Source organism: Erithacus rubecula (genome assembly GCF_903797595.1).
Source record: "Erithacus rubecula genome assembly, chromosome: 2".
NCBI classification, from domain to species: Eukaryota; Metazoa; Chordata; class Aves; order Passeriformes; family Muscicapidae; genus Erithacus; species Erithacus rubecula.
In genome coordinates, this window is record NC_136685.1 from 76,082,790 (window position 1) to 76,099,678 (window position 16,889).

Genomic DNA, 16,889 nt, shown 5'->3' on the forward strand with positions numbered 1-16,889 from the left:
CATTATGGAGTAGATACTTTTATGCTGCCTCCCTGGCAGCATCCCTAGGATATTACTAGGAGGCTCCCTGAACTATTTCAGCCCTCTGATTATTATCCTCTGGTTGTCCACATTGGCAGTGATGAGGTTGATAAGAAAAGTACTAGGACAATTAAAAAGGACTTCAAGGCTCTGGGTCGACTGGTTCACCTGACAGGAGCGCAGGTGGCATTCTGCTCACTTCCTTTAGTAGCAAGGATGGATGATCAAAGGAACAGGAAAACTCATGTTATCAATAAAAGCCTAAAGGGCTGGTGCCCATCAGCACAATTTTGGGAGCAGAATAATCCAACTAGTGATCTGCTGAGCCACTTGGATGCTCACAAGTCTGTGGAACCAGATAGAATCCATCCTAGGGTGATGAGGGAACTGGCAGATGAGCTCACCAAGCTGCTCTCCATCATTTATCATGGGTCCTGGTTCATTGGAGAGGTCTCAGATGACTGGAAGTTGCCCAGTGTGATGCCCATCCATAAGAAGGGGTGAAAGGGGGATCGGGGAAACTACAGGCCTGTCAGCCTGACCTTGGTGCCTGGCAAAGTTATGGAACACATAATCTTGAGTGTCACCATGCAACACCTACAGGATGTCTGGGGGATCAGACCCAGGCAAGCATGAGTTTAGAAGGGGCAGTCATGCTTGACCACCCTGATCTCCTTTTATGACCAAGTGACCCACCTGGTGGATGCAGGAAAGGCTGTGGATATTATCTACCTGGACAAATGTCAGTCCATGGCTTGGACAGGAGCACTCTTTGCTGGGTTAAGAACTGGCTGATGGCCAGGCCCAGAGAGTGGTGGAAATTGGTGCTGCATCCAACTGGTGTCTGGTCACTGGTTGTGTCCCTCAAGGACTGGGCTCAGTCCTGTTTAATATCTTTATTGATGATCTGGATGAGGGGATTGAGTTCATCCCTAGCAAGTTTGCAAATGACACCAAGCTGGGTGCAAGTGTTGATCTGCTGGTGGATAGGAGGGCTCTGCAGAGAGACCTGGACAGACTGGATGGATGGGCAGAATCCAATAATATGAGGTTTAAAAATACCAAGTGCCAGGTCCTGAACTTTTCCCCCAAGAACCCCCTACAATACAATCAGCTGGGGACAGAGTAGCTGGACAGCAGCCGGGCAGAAGGGACCTGAGGGTACTGCTTGACAGCAGGATGAACATGAGCCAGCAGTGTCATCAGGTGGCCAGGAAGGCCAACGATATCCTGGCCTATATCAGCAATAGTGTAGCCAGCAGGACTGGGAAATCAGTTCCCCTGTACTTGGCACTGGAAGGCCATAACTTAAGTCCTGTGTCTAGTTCTGGCCCCTCAGTTTAGGAATGATGATATGCTGGAGTGTGTCCAGAAAAGGGCAATGGAGCTGGGAAACAGTCTGGAACACAGATTCTGTAAGGACTGGCTGAAGGAGCTGGGTATGTTTATCCAGGAGGCTCAGGGGAGACCTTGTCACTCTCCACAGCTCCGTGAAAGGAGGCTGTAGCTGGGGGGAGGTTGGTCTCTTCTCCCAGGCAGCCAGAGACAGGATAAGAGGACACAGTCTTAAGCTGTGTCAGGGAAGATTAAGGTCGGGTATTATGGAGAAGTTCTTCACAGAAGGAGTGACTGGACATTGGAATAGGCTGCCCAGGTGGGTGAAACAGAGGATTCACATTTATTCTTTGTTCCAAGCAGATTTTTTATTCTAACTTAAATTCAAAAGAAAAATATTGAATGAAAGGTAAAGAAGTGTCTCTGCAAATGTTCTGTCACCTCCTCTTCTCACAAATCACTATTTACTAGCACTCTACCACTGCCATCAAGATTACTTTAAGAGACAGAAAGTACAGTCCTGAAATAAGACAGATGAATGTGCCAATCTAAGGAACATCCAGGCAGAATCGTCTAAATTAAAAACCTTTGAGAATAAAATTTCAATATCCTCAGTAGAGTTTGTTAAAGATGTACTGACAAAGGTCTCAAAACTTCTCACTTGCAATTCCTGACTAAACACTTCAAGTGGGTGTCATTAATTTTTTGCACATAATGTGTTGTATAACCTTCTTTTGGCTAATTTATATGCCTAATTTACACCACATTCCTTTCTGCCATTTAGAGTTTGAGATAGATAGTAAATGAAGGAAAAGAGACAGAATAAAAAAGAAAGAAATTTTCTTTTTTACTTAGTTTTACCACACCGAGATCTGCAAAAGCTTTACTTTGCCAGGAACTTTTGTGTACTGCAGAACAAGACTGTCACAGTGCATATGTTCAAGTAGGTCATATCAAAGTTCTTAAATTCATGACATTTTATCATTTTCCAACTTTAGTGTACTTTTAAGACAATTTTTTATTTGAAATCAAGTGGATCTGATTGCTTTAAAATCTACTACTACCTTTAACAGACCATAATTTACCTGTGACATACATTAAAAGGTTAATCCATTGTTGTTCTTTAAAGGATGTTAGAACTCATGGTGCTCTAGGGAATGATTTGTATCTTACTAGATGCTCAAGAGGGTAATTTTTCAAAACTCTAAGTATATCAGTGTTTTTCTTGCAAATGCTTTTCTGCTCATAAAATGTAACATGGAGAATATTATATCCTCAATAGGTGGTTTATTTTCATTTAGTAGAATATCATCTTATGGAATTGTTGCCATATTTTTGTGATTGTGTATCCATCCTGTTGCAGACTTCCTCACAAAGTATTTTTGTGGGGGTTTTCCACAAGATGAATGTTTAAAGAGTTTGAAATCAATACTTCATGCTCTGCCATGTAGGTGGTATCCAAATATCTCTTCCAAACATAGCTATGTTTTGTAGCACCTGTTTCACAAGTTCTTGGTGCCTGCTTCCCTTATGGGTTAGTATTAGCATTTACTCCAGTAGATAAAACATCTGGTCCAGTTTTTGTTGTAGTCCCACACAACATCAACAGCTGTACTGCTAGAAGAAAAAAACATCAGAGGAACATGATATGCTGGTTCACAGGTCCTTTTTGTCTTAATCCTTTGGCTATTTCTATTAGACTTCAGAATTTACTACTCTGGGTCAAGTGGGGAGGATGCAAAAGCTGCACTTCCCCTTGGAATTCTGGTGAAAACAACAGAATACAGAGAAAGGGTTTGCACAGTATGGCTTTCACAGACACCTTATGCAATCCTCAGCAAACATTTTGTTTGTTTGTACCATAGCATGCAGCTGATTTGGGAAAAGGCATGGGCAGCCAGTGAGCCTGTACAGTCTACCTCTGCCACTGTGGAGGTCAGAGCAGCTGAGGTCTGCTTCATTTGCTGTGGCTTTGTGAGGCTGGGAAAGATCTGTCCTTACCCACTGACATTATTCTGAGCAGCAGCACTTGAGGCTTAGCAAGCAAGCATTTTAATGGAGCACTGCAACAGGGGCTGGACTGCACACGTGAATGTTTGTGCTGTCTATTGTGACAGCTTATGAGACCAGAAGAGTTTATGTGTAAATTCTTAGCTAGAAGTCTATCTTCTGCTTACAAAATACCCACAAGTGAAATGGTGGCTACAAATTAGGCTTCCTGATTTTTTTATTACAGTATTTCACAATAAGTGCATATTACATCCCTGGGAAAACTCTGATTTATGAGACCTTTGAGGTTTTAAGATTCTTTTAGCTTACCAGAACAGAATATAAATTTTTAGCATATTTGAGAAGCAGGGACAGAAATTTAAACTTTGCTGGTACATACTTGAGCATCACTGAACAGACTGACAGTCTTTACTATTTAAAGGAAAATTGCTCTGACAATTATCAGCAACCCTGCATTTGTCTCCTATTGTTCCAATTAAAAATAAAAATAAGGATTGTAGTATTTTCATTAAACATTTTAAAGCACTCTACAAAAGAAGTCAAGATAATAATAATAGAGAAGCTGAGGAAGAGCAAGAACCAAAGGAAAAGAAGAATATAACCCCCCAATGTTTTTCTCAGTGTTGCCAGGTAGGTAACACAAGTAGACCATGCTCCCACCATGGGACATGAAAGGACAAATACCTGTGTTGATCTTGCTTTACAGCCCAGTGCAAAAGTAAAAATGGGATGATCTTAGCTTCTCCTTTGGAGGAGGGAAGCAACACATCCTACCCCTTTCTTCCCCTTTCATCTCCGGATGAAAACCTGCGAGAAGTGCTCTGTACTCACTAACAATATAGTCTAGTCCTTAGCATATGGTCTGAAATGAAAATACTTTGCTGAACTTAATAGTAGCTTCTCAGGTGAAGTTAGTTTACTACTTTTTGTACACTTTAAGAAAAAAAAAGTAAACAAATTCTTAATGTCCAATGCACAGCCATTATTTACTATTAAGATTCCTGCATGCTTGAACTGGTGGTAATTTTTTTCCAGTATTATGAATCTTTATTTGGCACAAATTGACTGCATTCAATACACCCTAATTTGTTCCACGTTATCATTGCCCTTGCAGCTGAACTTTAGCATTGATTCTAAAAAAAATGAGGAGTGCAAAAGCAACTGTTTGCAAGGCAGAGCTAGATAGAAGTTTTATCAGAGTAAGAAGTTCAGGATTTCATCCTCTGAGTAGATTTTATTTTCAAGGCAGTTTCCCAGAAGCCACACAGAAAAGGGAAACAAAGCTAAAATTGGGACAAGGTCAGCTGGATATAGAAGTGACTGTAACAAACCTCAAATAGTTCTGTTATTTTTGTTTCAGCTAAAGTTCACAGAATTTTTATTAGGAATCTAACCTAGATATTTACACAGGAATCGGAAAGAACAACTTTCTAATGGCTGCCCAGCAGGGAGGTTGTATTCATAACTGGTGTTAACTTCATATTTGATGCTGACAGATACCAGTTTAAATATTCAAACATTGGGAAGTCTCCCTTTACTAAGGGTATAACATATTAGAAAGTAAGATATTGAAGAAATATTTTGAGCCCTTTAATTTCTCCTTTCTTGGAAATATATATATAAAATATACTCATGTAAACACATGTATTTTATCAGAAAATGATATGGTTCTTTTAAGGGCTTCACAGTCAATGTGAATAAGAATGTCAATTCTTATTTAAACAAAACACACATGCAGATTGTGCATATTTTCCAAGCAGAAATTAACGTTTTCTAATCAATTGCTAAGGCTAATTTATTTCCATAAAAGAAAGACACATTTTTACTTTCAACACTCCTCTTCTAAAAGGAACTTATTCTATCATAGATGGAGCAAATACTTGCATGCCTATGGTGTTTTCATGTGGGACTTCACCCTGCTGCCCCCCCTCCCCTAAACTGCTCAGAAACATTAGGTATCAGATAACATAAGTCACAGAGGTACTCAGAATTTCCTCTGTTGCTAAGAATAGACATTACTGTTAGAGGTTTCTCTGAGAAGGTGTCTGCAAATTAGAATTCATTTGCTGTCCAAAATAAAATATCTTAAATTTATTTGCTCTCTTAGAAGGCATGTTACTTTAAAATGAAAAATGCTGAATATCCTGAGTTGGCGTTTACTTGGAACTTTTAGATCTGGGAAGATTTAATTTAGATCATTTCTACATTTTGCTGCTGATGCGCTTATACAAAGAATATTCTGTCCTTTTGACTTTCATTTTTTTGGATGATTTTGTAGTTTATTTTTCACTGTTGAAGCATAAAGATATTATTTTATTTTATGTGCATTTCAGTAAATATTCAGGAAATATATAAAACACATAAACAGCATACTGGGAACATAGGTATACTCTGTATGCTTGTAATGAAGGCTGCTATCCATTCTTCTGAAAGATGACACCTGACAATTCATGCGACATGGAAAATACAGAGGTTTTAAATAGGGATACAGCTAAAATGCAAAACTCAGCCAAGGGCAACAATATCCCTTGCAAACCATTTTTAATAGTTGCAAACTGCCAAATCCTTTAACAACAGAATTAAGTCTAACTGACAACTGAAGAAAAGCACACCTGATACTTAGAGATAAACATGTATCATTTTCAGTGTCATAAAAAACGTAGGCTAGATCTAACCTTCAGCCTGGATTCAGAATGTCATGATATAAAGGGAAATGCAGTTTCTTTTTGTTCTGTCTTGGTCATTATCACATGGGCTAAGTCGGGATCTGTCTCTAAGTTTTTCTTAAAAATGGGAGCAAGAAGCCAATTTAATGGCATCTAACTGCATATATGCCAGTAGCCTTCATACTTTGTGACAAATCCTAAGGACCCTGTAAAGACAGGCCATGTAGAGATCATCTCAGGGTCTCTTATTGTTAAAATCATGAATGTGTCAAATTTGTTCACAAATTATGGTTCTTATTGTATAATTAGTGAAAGCTCTTGATTCTCATTGCATAAAATTGCAGTTATGCACAAAGATGGGGACTAAGAGATGAGTTATTTTATTTTCCATTTTACAAAGGGTAGACTTAGGTGCAAGATGGAAAGTCCTGTACAGGCTGGGCAAGGAAATCTTGGCCAAGCCCTGAACTCTTAATTTTCATCTGGGTACCTGACATCTGTAATTTTAGTTTCAATAAAAAAGTTATTTATTTCCTAATTCGATGTAATGAAGTTGACTGAAGGACTAATTTCAATTCAAGTAATTTGAAAAGTGTGGATTTTTTTCTGCTGTCCACCTTAAAAGAGCACGAGTAAATGAAACAATTAAAACTAGTTACAAAGGTAAGCTAAAATCTAAACATAATAAGACACTGTTTTCAGCATTTCAAAAGAACCAAATACAACACATCAGCAGCTTCAAAATCCTTTTGAATAAGTGCACTCAGAAACAACTAACTAGCAAACAAAGCTTTTATGAAGACAGTGTGGTCAGTGAACTTTTGGCATGTCAATTCTATAAAATGTAGGCCTCTAGAAATATTCCTCACATTTGAGTAAGTAGAAAAGAGCCAAATTTAGCAACAGATGCTCTGGATGGGGCATGATGATTTGCTGCTTTTTACAAAGTTTGACAGGCAAGAATTTCTGTGAAAAGAAACGCATACTCCTTAGGTATTGTTAAAAGTATAATTTTTCTTACATTTTGAAGGATTGAGAATAATAAAGTGATCAGAATGTCAGAGACCAGTGTGATGATTTTATCAGATTACTTTATATTTAGGTGAACTTCTATTCTTTTCAAGTAATGCAGACACTGATCAAACAAAATCCCATATCATGGGATAGCTGTTCTGTATCCTAGTATTTATCATAATTTCTATGCAATAAAGCTAATTCTATTGATAGATAGATCAACTTAGTCTAATAGAGTGGGTCAAGTGGTACAGAATCACAGAATATTTTGAGTCAGAAGGGACACACAAGGATCATTGAAGTCCAGCTGCTGACCCTGCACAGGGTCAAGAACTGCATCATGAGTAGTACATAAAAATGAATGTCCTTTGAAAATAAAAAGCCTTAGGTTAGGATTTTGGTTATTTTAGCGATTTATTTCATGTAAATATGCACATGAAGATTTATAGGAGGAAAAAGTGCTTCAACCTCAGTAATAACAGAAGTGATAGGAAATAAGTAGGTAACTGTATCTCATTGTCTTTGGTGAATGTCAAAGCAGAATCAGCATAGTTTCAGCAAACATAGTGCTGGGATGTTTTCCTTCTTGTGTCTTTCAGAAGGGCTATTTTACACCTCCAGTAGGAAATCTTCATGCTTAAAGGAGGATTGTAAAAATGCCAAATGAGAATATAAATTATTAAAAGGATAAGGGCATCAAGGTGGATTGATTATACTAATATGATACAAATTTCTCTTCCAAAAAAATCTATTAAAAATTGCGCTAACAAAGTTGATTTTCTAGGTTTTGATTCAGGAAAATTATTAAGAACATGCTTAAAGTTAACTTTTCTGAATTGGAGGCCCTTAAGAATTAATATGGGCCTCTGAAAATAGGATACAGAATATTCTGAAATATGCTAGGCTCCCAAAAAAAACCAGGGCAGAAGTTATAAGCTGATGTCTCTTGTACTACCAGAACCACTATAAGAATCACAACAGCAAAAGCAAACCCAGAGATGCATCTATGCCTGGCTTCAGCACATGAAAAAAAAACAATCCTGCCTTTTTGGTTTTGCTCTTTATTAGTTCTTATTCTGCTCAGAATTCACAACAAAGTTGCTTGTACCATCTGAATATATCAATTACTTTAATAAATTTTGCTGTAAGTTTGAATTGTTTCAGCACTGTTTATTTTGTTATGTTAATTGTTTGTTTATGTTAATTGCATACTTCAGAGTTACATAATCTATTTGTTTGATTTCTGGACATCATTTTTTTAGATGTTGCATGGATTCTTAAAGTAGGAAAGATATTGTGTAGACTTGTGTCATTAGAACATTGTTCAGCATATTGTTTCATTAAGAATGGATATGTTGTAAACTTTTCATGGCAATTACTGCAATAGAAGCCCTTGTTTACTTTTCTTAAGTTTTCTTCCCCACTTGGTTTCCTATTATTAAATTTAGATAAATTTTTATGGTGTCACGATTCTCACAAATTCTTCATAGGGTTAAGACATGTTGAGATGAAAGATACAAAAAAATGACATGTTGATATAAAATCAAAATGGAAACTCTGGGCAGCATAATTCAGATCCCAATAGTTAAAAATAGAAATGTAGCAGTAAATGAGAGGGAAAAAGAAGAGGGAAGGGAATTAAGATTAGACAACAATTCAAAGCTGAAAAATATGTTTAAAAGGAAAATGCTGTTCCTCACTGGCATCTATGGATATAACTAAAATCAGCTCTGTGTCATTTTATAGACATAAACATTTAATTCATATGACAAATGTATTTTTTCTTTTCATGAGAGTTATTCAAAACAAGTAAGAGTGCCCTCCCCAAATTATTATTATTATTATTATTATTATTATTATTATTATTATTATTATTATTATTATTATGCATTCAATGCATTTTTAAATTCAATTATAATTTGCTCAAGTATCATTATTGGACATTTGAACTGGTATGCTCAATTGAGTAGGCATGGTAAGTCACACATTATGCATATTACCTGACAGGATGAGCATGTAAGCAGGTATTAAGTAAAATAATGAACGTTTTAAAATCTACTTCTACAAGCCCAAGTCTGCAGCTTTTAAGTTCAGCAAACATGAATGTCCCAAATTTAATTGCTAGATATTCCCAGAAAATACAAGCTGGGGCTGTATTTTTTTTTTTTAAACATGAGTGATTGAATAATTGTTGAGTTTTGCAACAATATCTGGATATGTTTGTTTGTTTGTTTGGTTGGTTGGTTGGTTTTCTCTCTCGTTTTTTGCCTGATCACTGTATTAGGCACAAGCTCAAAGCTATTTATGGCTAAAACCACCAATGATGAAACAAAAGCCAGAATACAGAAGATATGAACAACTTCTTAAATATTTTACAATCTTTGAAAAAAAAGAAAGCAAATTCAATTGTTCAGACTATGATATTGAATTTTGCTAAATCTGCAAATACAGTAAGGATAGACAAATTCCTCAAAAGTGAAAATTCGTTACAGCCTTTGAATTCCCAACAATCAGACTTACCAAATAATTGAAATATAAGTATGCATTTCTGTGGAATGTAAGTACAGAAATGAATGAAAAATGTGGAATAAAATCAATGGAAAATAAAACTTCAATGAAAAATGCTCATGTATGGTATATGTCTTTTATCATTGGTCTTTTATAAAATATATTTGTTTTCCTTTACTGTAAAGCTGTTGAAGAGAGAAGAGAAATGTACAAAGCCTAAAATCATCATTCAGAGCACCTAAATTTGACACCAGCTTTGACTTTGATATCACTGTTTTGAAGCTGATCTAATACTGTTGCCCTGGAAAACAGCAGTCCTGTCTTTTCCCTTTCCATCCCATCCATAACTGATTGTTTCTGCCCACTCCCTTGCAGCAGCTACAGTGACTTGTTCAGTCTCAGGGAGAACAGGTCAGGTTGCTTAAAACTTATTACATTCTTCAAGAGTTAACTTTAAATTGATTTACCTTGGTAGTAGAAAAGAAGCAGCAGAAATGTGGTGAAAGCTGGACCATGCATCTCAGCATCAGGCTGTCAGGCTGCTTTTAGGTCAGCTTAAATTCATCATGAAACTGACCTTCAACAAGATGTCTAAAAAATATGATATGAACAGGCTTTGGTTTCCTCACTTCAATAAAAAATGCTGATGATATGAAATTTTTCAGCCAACTCTGACTCAGGCTTTTATTCACTTTTCTTGCTTGTTTAATGACAGGGGACATAGAGAACATTTTTCACTGTAGTTTCTGCTACATCTGTTGAACACAGGTTCCAGAATCACATTTACCTTCTCTCACTTCCTCAACTATAATCCCTGTTTTCAATCACTCACTTTACCATGGTGCTGCTTTTTATATCAGTGGTAGATATTACTGTCAAGGCTTATATTGATACATATATTTTCCTATTTATATCAGAACTTATAGTTTAATGCTTAATAGCAAAAGAGATTCCACTTATTGTGCTCCCAACAAAACCTCTTAAAATCTTCTCATATTCAAGCTCAGAGGTAATTCTCCATCTTTACCCAGAAAGTCTTTCCTAGACAATAAGTAGCCCCATTTTCTTCAACATCACACATACCTCTGATATCATTTATATTTCTCTGCAACTGTGCTGTAGTGCTGTGCTTAAATCCACAGATGTTTCCATTATAGCATTTCTGAATATGCCATTTCTTTTTACCCTGTGAGACACCTGCTACATCTCAAAACTATCCTTGTTTTTAACATTTACTAATATTTACCTCTTCTTTTTTCCCCTCTAAGGTTGACAAAAAGAAGGAGATTCATTGACAATTCTGCTGCAAAGGCTGATTTTCTCTTTCTTGTCTTTGACAGACTCATCTGTTCCTGTGCATCAAGACGTGGCCTCCCTGTTCCTCAACCATACAGAGCAGTGTCCTGCTCCTCCCACTCAGGCTTCCTCCTGTATCATTTCTCCCACTCATCTCTAGATCAGGTTTAAAATCCTGCCTCCGCTTCCTGTCACATTAAGATTCTAGCATCTATCATCCACCTGTTAACATTTTGGATACGCCTTTTCCGAGTTTGCTTTCCACATAGTGAGAAGTCCATGGCTTGTCCCTGTGAACCTGTGCAAAGTTAGCATGTCATCTGCAGGTAAACATTTCCTTAATAGTCTCCTGGGCAACATTTTCTGCAAACCTCCTGAAAACAGCCAGATTCTGTCAAAGGTTGTCAATATATCATATTAATCAAACTGGTTTTTCTGTTTCTTGGACTTCCCTGTTTTAACTCCTGCACTACAAGGGACTTGCTGTATGTACCCTTAAATTCAAAGGCTTTGGGAAATGGGTTATTTTTTCCTGCTTTCTCCTATGGCACAGTACTTATGACAGAGAAATGTCAGCTATAGCAGAGGTTGTGGCTGCCATGGTAAAAAAATCATTATAATAGATTAACAATTATCAATTTGAGCATATAAAAATAATATACCATAACCCAACTCTAAGTCTTTTGTTATTGCTCTAGTATGACATTTGCACCAAGTGTTAGTGTTTCATCAAATTAAAAATTTCTTTATCTATTTAAAAATCTCTTCATTCTTTCAATTAAAATATTACAACAATACAAAAACAGTGCTAGAGTTTCCCTACATTAAAATTGTAAATGATGGAGAATGCACTTTGGGATAAAAGTCACTGGATGGCACACAAAGAAGTGGCTTTCTTTCACTTCTCTTGGTACAGCCCCTAGTCAAAGAAAGGGGCCATGAATGGCTATGGAAGTTGCTGCTGGAATTATTATGGTAGGAATTATAATAATGTTTTATATTTATACAAAGGAGAGATCAAGTTATCTAATTATCTAACAACAAAAAGGTAACTAATTGCAGATTTCAAATGTATGTATGAATAAAGAAGAAACACTGTTTTTCCAGATTGGATTCTTGTTTTCTTATTATACCTCACCCTAAACATGCTCCTTAAGTTGTGTATCCCTCTGTGTGCATACAGATAGTAGGCTAATGTTCTGCACAGAAGTCCCCTTGCTCAACACCCACCTTCTAGGATGATCCAGAAGCAGCAGCAGTAATCTAAGAGGACATTCCTTCATCCGTGGTGCCATCAGAGAGAGCTGCTGTGTGACCTCAACATTTGAGAAAAATGTCTCCATGTATAAAGTAAATTATTAAATAATTTGTGTTTATCCTACTACAGCTCTACTGCTTTCCCAGTTCAGATAACAACCAGTGACAGCTCTTCACAGAAAGCAAATAGGGTCTAGGTAAAATGGAGACATTCCTTATTGTCATTACCCTCATTTTAGCAGACCAAAAAGATCCTGAGTATGGAGAGGAGATGAGCTGGATCCATAACCACATATTATTATTCACATGTTAGACCTGATTATGTCTTCTGGTATCAAAATATAGTAGTAATCCATGAGAACAGCCATCATTCAGAGTAATCTGACTTTTAAAGGGCCTTCTGTTTGCAGTGTCATTTCAGTTGCTGCAGAAGAAGACATACTGCTCGAGGGAACCTACCCTGAGCTCCCTCAGGTCTCCAGTCCCTTTGGGCTGGGGACGTCAGGGATGGCCTATGACAGCTTGGTGATGAAGTGCTCAACACTTAGGACAAGGGGAGCATGAAGGAGTGATTTAACAGATGTATTTGTGCCTGCAGAAATTTATGGGCATGTGGATATTCTGTGCCAGGACTTTTGAGCTGCTGGCAAATATCCTTGCCAAAAGTCATGGAGCTCAGATTTACACAGAGTATATTTGTCATTAGGGTTGGTATTCATCAAATGTAACCTCGGTATCTTGTATTACTAAATGTCTCAATGTGAGTTGTTTTAATTTTTTCCAGAGATAACCCTGGAATTATCTTTAGAGCACTCAACATTCAATCCCCTTCTCTGGTTTTGCCTTTGCTCAACTCCCAGCTCTCTGTGTTGACTGTGATTGGTGACATTTCTAAAGAAAGGTATCATGACTGAAAGTTGTTTCACTGTCAATGTCCATACTGTTACAGTTTGGAGGCAATGGGTTTTTTTTAACTTTCTGAAATACCATAAAAGCCTTGGCTTCATAGAAGATCCCACACCACTACAGTATGACGACTGCAGCTTGAGGGGGTGGCCTCTACAAGCCACTGGCATATGGGTTTTATGTATTAGGGTCTGTAAAGGAGATACCACTTGCAAGGATTTACAGTGTGCCAGGACTGTGTGCCAGATGGTAAAAGCCATGTGAGTTGCAGAGTTCTTGAGACTTTTTTTAGTTTGTTTTTGTTTATCGTAGAGAATACGCTTCTGGGTTCATAAAGTTTCAGCATGTTCTGCCTACTGCGTCATGGAGAAAAATATTAACTCCATCCTGAATCCAGGCCACCAGGAGAATAAAAATAGTATTTAAAAAAGGAGGTAGGCAGGCCGTTTTCTGGGACAGAAAAAATAGTTCTTGCTATTTTAATACTAAAATGAATAGTTACTGCTGGTATTCTCTGAAACGATTTATTCAGAAAATTAAGCAGAGTTCTTTGAAACAAGTGTATTTGAACACTCTGCTTCTCCTGTTCACCAGGAAATGCAAAGTTTTTCTTGTTACAAAGAATTACTCACATTTGAGTTTGAGCAATACGTTCACTCGGTATAACGGAGGGTCTTCCCCCCACAAACAGTTGTTATAATACAGCAAGCCCCTGTGATGGGAGCTCAGGCCAGGGAAGCACATGGGACTGGGACCAGCAGGAGCTGCAGCTACACCCCACAATAGTATGGAGTAAGGATACAAGGAGAGTAATGGCACAGTGTGCATGGGATCGCAAACCAACCCCGAAACAGACCTCCTGCCATAAACAGGACGCAGCATCAAGGTATTTAACGGGCCCATCTCCTTTGAAGCCAACTACCGTACTTGTGAAAATTCATCTAAACCCACCATTTCTTCACAAGAAATAAGAGAGGAGACCGCCAGGCTGCGGGGACAGCGGGCTGAGGGCACCCTGAGGGCAGAGAGGCCTCCGCGGGCCCAGCCCGCCCGGAAAATGGGAGCACGCCCTCCTGCTTCGGGCTGGGCTTCGGGCTGGGGCCGGTGCCGGTGCCGGTGCCGGTGCCGGTGCCGGTGCCGGTGCCGGCGCCGGCAGGTGGCGGAGCGGGCCCGGCGGGCGGCGCTGGGCGGAGCAGCGGCCGCGCGTTCCTGTTATTGTCCCTAAATAGCTGACCTTGGGGAGCGCGGCCCCGCTCCGAGCTGCGCGCTGCCGCCTTATCGCCGTTTGTTTAGCTGGGTGGGGAGCCGGGCCCCGCCTGCCCGGCCCGCCCGCGGCTGCGGGGTTTTTCCAGCGCTGCATTTTACCAGGCTCCTCACAGCAAAGCGTCCCGAAGCACGGGGGAACGCACTGGTTTTAAAATTTGTGTCCCCCGGTGTCGCGAAGGCGATCAGAGCTGGCTCCCAGCTGCACGCAGAAGCCGCGGGTTTATGTGAAAATGGAATAATCGTAGGTTCGGTATAAACTCCTGTGTTAAACCCCCCGCTTCATGCTTTGGATCTGAGTCACTTCAGCTAGACTACAGCTACCATTGACATACAGGCTGTGGATGTGATCCAGGAAAACAAGATATTTTGGGACCGGGGAAGGGCATCTCAAGTTTGTGTTGCTTTCTGGTAGAATTATTCATTTTTGTTGAAACCTGCAACTCCTGGCTGAACCATGCTGTGATAAATAGGGGTAAAACATGGTTTGCTTGACTATTGATAGTAAGCTGCATGCTGCTTTTTGTGAGTGAGAGATCACTGCTGCTTGTGGAGGCGTCCCAGTCTAATCCCTTCCGCAGACACAATTGACAGCACAGCCACATGGTGTACATGGCAGATGAAACTGCATGAATGCTTTATATTCATGTTATTAAATTCGAAGTGTAAATTGGGAGTGAGAATTCTGTTGTAACCACCAAAAATAACCACCCCTTGTGCCAATTCTCCTCCATGTTTCCTGATAAATCTTTGTTTTCTTTTTCTTTTTGTCTGCTGCAAAATATAGAGGCTTCTAGTCAGTCTCAGCCATTTCAGGGGTTGGGACTTTTTTGCTAATTGGGCTAGCACAGTCTTGTTTTCAGGCACCTGGGCCTGATAGATTTCAATGAACATGGGCATTTATGCTCAGAATGCACTGAACACCCTCATTTTACTCTTAGTTATTTGTAACCAGTTAGCTAGCTTAAATGTGCCATTGTACATACTTAAGTGATTGCTTTTTTCCTTTTTCTCTGTAGTAGTTAAAAAATATGTACTTTCAAACAGTAAAAATTACAACACAGGCCAAAGTATAAAGTGTTGAGAAGCTCCCAGTCAGACCCAAACTTGTAGCTGCTGATCCAAAGTGTTAAGTCAATTTTTGATACATCTCATAGATGGGAATGATTTATCACACAGAAGACCTTTACAACCAAGAAAGCAGATGCAGCCTATATTTCCAGAAGGGAACAGATCCATAAATGGAGACAAAAAGTTTATAGAGAATAATTCTTACCAAACAGATAAAATTGGGCTTTTTTTTTTCTTTTTTTTTGGGGGGGTGAGGGGGTGGATGGTTTGGTTGGTTTGTTTTTGTTTTTTTTTTTTTTTAATTTTTGGTGGGTTTTTTGGTAGAGAAAGACTTCAGAGCTGTTTTTCAGAAGTTTGTGCAGCTGTTAGTTTGGTTGGGCAGAAGGAGGTTTTGGCTTTCAGTGTAAAGTAAATATTTTCCGGGATCAAAGAGGTGGAAAATAGGGGTGAGGTGAGTGTGCATGTTGAGAAGTAGCTACTCATCTCTGAGTGGGCTATTATACAAACACGTGTTATGTCTGTTTTTGTCTACCACACATCTAATATCCCAATAATGAACAAAAATGTGTATTGACTTATGTTTTCAATAATTTGAATAAAACAAATCTAGAGAGCAAACCTGAGAAGTTCTTGTTTTTATGGTCTCCTTTCTCTCTCATGACTCCAAGAGGTATGGTGTCTGGCCTTATGTCTTGCCACACCTTTCTCTACTGACAGAAATGCTTTGAGTTTCATTTGGAGGGATTTGGGTTAACCACTAGCTAGAGGTCAAGAAATTCTCTATTCATGTGGAGATGGGCCCTCAGTCTGAGTGTTCTTGATCTAGCTCCTGCACCTTGAGGTTTGTCTTAAAAGCAAGTAGAAGGATCTATTGGATATTTTAATTGTCTTCAGTTTTAAAAAGAGGATTTTGGGATTCATAAAACAGATACCTCTAAGGCAGCAGCAAGAAGCAAGGGCCTAAGCCTGAAGGCATCTCACAAGGTGAGGAATGGAGGCCATGGAGGCCTCTTTCCCAATAGTCTGACCAAAGCACTGCACCAAAATGTAGCTGTCCTTAAGTACAGGCAGCCAAATCCCAGAGATGGAGCAGGAGACAGGTTGCAGAACCACTGAGAGCATTCAGGGCCCTGACAGATGTCAGCTGTCATGAACACCACAATCAAAATAACTGCTCTGAGGTCTTTACACCATTCCTCAACATTTGCTTTATACATAGCAAAGAGGAGGAGATGTAACTTGTCCCTGCCACAGAAGAGGAAGAAAGCACAACACTCATCAGGCCTGCAAAGGCTCACAGAGCTCTTTCAGCCCAAAGTGTGATGGCTCAGTAACAATCAGGTTCCAAGGACCACCTCACTTTCCTGCCTGAACTAAGTACTTCTTCTGGCTTCCCATGTTTTTTGTCCTTACTTTCACAGGTCCTTGAGAGTTCCCTAGTCAGTCCCTGCAGCAGCCATCGTCCCTCCCCAGAGTTAGCATTTGTCAGTCTCTGGTACAGAAGTCACTGACTTCTGCTGCTCTGTGCTGCTCTGTGTTTAT

At 39.0% G+C, this 16,889-nt stretch overlaps 2 long non-coding RNA genes across 5 annotated transcripts in view; both read left to right on the forward strand.

Moving 5' to 3' along the window:
- The first annotated feature begins 1,313 nt into the window (after positions 1-1,313).
- On the forward strand, positions 1,314-12,498 carry LOC306798393. Of its 2 annotated transcripts, XR_013773329.1 has the most exons (4): positions 1,319-1,675; positions 9,331-9,496; positions 10,895-11,176; positions 12,034-12,498. It is a non-coding gene; the product is annotated as an uncharacterized lncRNA (long non-coding RNA). The 2 variants fall into 2 exon arrangements; XR_013773328.1 differs by lacking the exon at positions 12,034-12,498 and having other exon boundaries at positions 1,314-1,675; positions 10,895-12,010.
- Positions 12,499-14,241: 1,743 nt separating this feature from the next.
- Positions 14,242-16,889, forward strand: part of LOC306798635 — a 33,964-nt gene continuing 31,316 nt past the window's right edge. The window contains exon 1 of one of the 3 annotated variants that reach the window (XR_013773419.1): positions 14,242-14,751. This is a non-coding gene — a long non-coding RNA (uncharacterized lncRNA). The remainder of the gene's footprint in view (positions 14,752-16,889) is intronic. The other 2 variants (XR_013773420.1, XR_013773421.1) reach the window with 2 other exon arrangements.